We start from the raw sequence: 4089 nt of genomic DNA on the forward strand, positions 1-4089 counted from the left end.
GGAGGGAGGGAGAGAAGAACCCGAGGGAAGAATCTGCGTGGGACTCAGTGCTGAGAATAATGCAAACAAGACCGGTTCCGGGACAGTGAGAAAACACAGCCCAGTCCACTGAGGACGAACTGAAAGGTCAGGGATTCAGACCCATCAGTGACGCAGCAGGGAAACGCCGCGGTGGTCTTCCTCCACAGAGACGGGAGCAGGATGAACATGATGAGTGTTCACCCAGGACAGTGATCAGAGGGAGGGTGACGGGAAGGAGAGGCAGCTGACCAAGAGGTGGCCGAGCTGCCCACACCAGAGGAGATGCAGGCTTCCTTTCAGACGCAATCCCTCCTCATGGGGACAAGAACGGTGGTTCCCCCAGAGACAAACACCACTGTAGACCTGTACATGGATCCCTACACACTGGCAAAGGCCCCGCTCCTGCTTTGCACTAGGACTCCACCACCCCTAACCCAACCTCGCCCAGACCTGGAGACATGCACAGGAGCTGGGTCATGTGGCCACAGAGGCCGGTGGGATCCCCAAGAGTAAGGGCTGGACTTTGAGCACATCAGTCATTCCGGATCACACACCATGCTCGCCCATCAACATAATAAACCTGAGCAGCAGTGCACGAGCCTGGGGCAACCTCCACCCCACAGTCACAGCCTCAGAAACCCGACGGAGGGTTGTCATGAGCCGCAAGTGATTCAATGGCAGTGGGGTTTTGCTTTGCATTTTGGTGCACAGCAATATATGAAGAAGGCTTAGCTACGGAACGACACCCACTCGGGATTTCGGCAAGGGCAGCTCTCCAAACACCCTCTCTGAGCACTGCCCCTTTGAAATACCACTGAGAATCAGGACGAGGAGAGGGGACACGAGAGGTAGCACTCAGCTGCACTTTCTGAAGTCAGCCTGCAGCTGGCCTGTGCCAGGAAGGAAACACATCCACATGCTACAAAGCAACAGACACTCCGATGGAAAACATAAATAAATAAAAGGTAGGGGAGGAAATTAAGGCAAAAGAAATTTTAACACCAAGGTAGAATTATTAACAACTTGAAAAAAAATAATAACTGAAAATCACTAGAAAAGAGAATGTTGAAGCCTCCATGAGGCTCATTTAACATTGTTTCTGCTTCAAGAATGAAAGAAATCCACTTTGGCAAACACAGGCATTATAGTGACCAGAAAGACCAAACACTCCCACCTGACTGATACTTTGTATCTCTGAGTCATAATAAGGCAAATATTGTATAAGACCATTATTGTACAGAAGAGTGTAAAAATTCAAAGGGGGCAGTTTAACCATCTCTTTGCCAATCTGGATGCCTTTTATTTTCTTCTCTAGCAATCACTTCCAATACAATATTGAAAAGAATTGGTGAGAGTGGGCCTCCTTGTCTGGTGCCTGTATGCAAGGAAAATGCTTTTAGTCTTTCTCCATCGAGAATGATGTTGGATCTTCTTAAGAGACCAACTGGGATCAAGCTTAGAAGTACTAGTCCAGGGCATAAAGAGACTGCCAAATACAAGCAGAAATGCACAATCTAGAGAGGACAAAATTGATGCATGGAGCCTTCTGAAGATTAAGTCCATGTGCGCATCAAAAACTTTTTCCAACAGGGTGAAAAGAAAACCTACAGACTGGGAACAAACATTTGGTAATACCATCTCAGACAAGAGTCTTGTAACAAAAGTTTACAGAATACTCCTGGGCCTCCACAAGAAAAAGACTGATAACACAATTACAAAATGGGCAAAAGACATGGAAAGAATTTTTACAGAGGAAGATATTAGAACGGCAAACAGACACATGAAGAAATGGTCCAAATTATTGGCAAATTACTGGCAATAAGAGAGATGCAAATCAAACCACAATGAGGTACCTTCTCACTCCAGTAAGAGTGGCAAAGCTTAACAGGGCAGCAAGTAATAAATATTGGAGAGGATGTGGGGAGAAAGGAACTCTTATACATTGTTGGTGGGATCGTAAAATGGTACAACCATTCTGGAAGGCAGTTTGGCACTTCCTCAAAAAGCTGAACAGAGAAATTCCAGATGACTCAACTATTCTACTACTTGGAATATACCCTGAGAATATGAGAACGGCGGCACAAACAGATTTGTACACCAATGTTCATAGTAGCGTTTTTCACCATTCCAAGAACATAGAAACAGCCCAAATGTCCAACCACAAGTGAATGGAATGAGAAATTATGGTACATTCACACAATGGAATACTATGCAGCACGCAGGAGCAATGATTTTGTAAATTATTACCTAACTTGGGAGGGACTGGAGAGCATTATGCTGAGTGAACTCAGTCCCACAAGGTTAAATTTTGTCTAAAACCATTATTGTGGAATGAGTATAAGGATCCAAGAGGGGTGGGAGGGTGGAAGAAGAAGGATGTGGATGTGCTGGGGGAGGAGGGGGTTTAATCGTTGGGTTGTACAATTTGATGGGGGGGGGGTGAGGGAAATGAAAAGAATTTGTTCTTGAAAACAATGTATTTGAATTTTGTAAATAAACTAGCAGAAAATAAAATTTAAAAAAAGAAAAAAAATCCAAAAGGGGAGAAGCAGAGGGGTGAGGATGGGCGGGAGGCATGTTAATCGCAGCATCACACGATTTGATGGATGGAGGGAGGGCGAAGGAAATAGGAAAGATCTGGTGTGGGAAACAGTATATATGAACTCTGTAAATAAACCAGTATAATATAAAAACATAAAAGATACTAATAAGTGGGGGTAGGGGAGAGACAACAGCTAGTTACGCTGAAGAAAAATGAAAGCATCAGTTCATAGTCACATGTACCACTTTCTATTCGGTTTTCACTGCCCACTGGGGTAAGAACAGAAAGTGTCTGCAGTCATAAACACCCGCTTCATTCCACCCCATCTTCTGCAGAATCGGGTCTGCCTATTCCTGAAAAGAACAGAGAAGGCGGAGCAGGGCTGGAGCTGCGTCCGAAAGGCTTGGACACCATGTAAACACTGGGGGTCAAGTGTCCAGTGATCCGCACACTGGTGACAGAAGCCTTCTTGAGCACAGACAGAGGGGACGCTGGAACTAGCAAGCCCTTTTGTGACCCCCTCTACGAGACATCCATGCCACAGGTCCCCAAAGACAACTTGTTTGGCCAAAGGGAGAGAGGCAGGTCCATAACCACCCGCGGTGGAGCTGTGAACCGTAGGACCACATAAGCCATGCCACAGAAAAACAAGCACATCCTGACACGCCCAAGCAAATGGCATGCCGCGCAAATCCTCACCTGCTCTGCCTTCTACCAGCCGAAATGCACAAGTCTCAAGGTTATCTTACCTGTCAGATAAGGAGAAGCCAGGAGAGTCCCTTCTCAGAACTTTACTGGCTCCTCCTGGTACAGAATGATGGGAGAGGACTGGAGGAACCAAGCCAGGGATCCTCCTACCCCCGCCTTCGTGCTTTCTAAGGGTCTCGGGTCCTAGAAGTGGAATTTCTTACAGCTGTGGAAAAGGGGATGTGAAGAACACAAAAGCACCAAGCCCCACTTCTGAATGAAAATGAACCAATAAAGAGAGGAACGCTCACTTTTTAATGACAAGAAACTTTGCATTAATGGTTTTCTCAACAGCAACAACATCAATTCACTTTTTGTCCGGCAACTCCTAGGTGACCCTCCAGTGAGCTTTCAGAGGCTCTGGAAACTGCGTAGGGGGCGAACGCCCATCTTTCTGTGGGACAGCTGGAGGATATGAACCCCTACCCAGGACTGAGCAAGAAGCTGCGCTGCAATCCCAAAGGCATGCGGTTCGAGGCCACCAGACGCTCCATCCGAGAAGGATGGGCAAGCTCCTCCCATGCGATTAAGTGACTCTGAAAACCCACCGGAGGGTCAGCTATGGGTCAGTGCTGACTCAATGGTACACAGCCACCACCGTGGACTGACAGCACAACTCCTCACCCCCTAGGCCATCAGGGCTCCCCGGAGAAAGAGAAACTCATGAGCCGGGACTGGTACTGACAATGAAAAACCATTCCTACAGCTCAACATCAACCAATCCGTGAATACCAGTAACATTTCCAAACCAAACACCTTTCTGTCGGTTCAATTCTGAC

This window comes from Elephantulus edwardii, unplaced genomic scaffold (assembly GCF_000299155.1).
Source record: "Elephantulus edwardii isolate Elephantulus edwardi_28Jun2011 unplaced genomic scaffold, EleEdw1.0 scaffold00127, whole genome shotgun sequence".
NCBI lineage: Eukaryota > Metazoa > Chordata > Mammalia > Macroscelidea > Macroscelididae > Elephantulus > Elephantulus edwardii.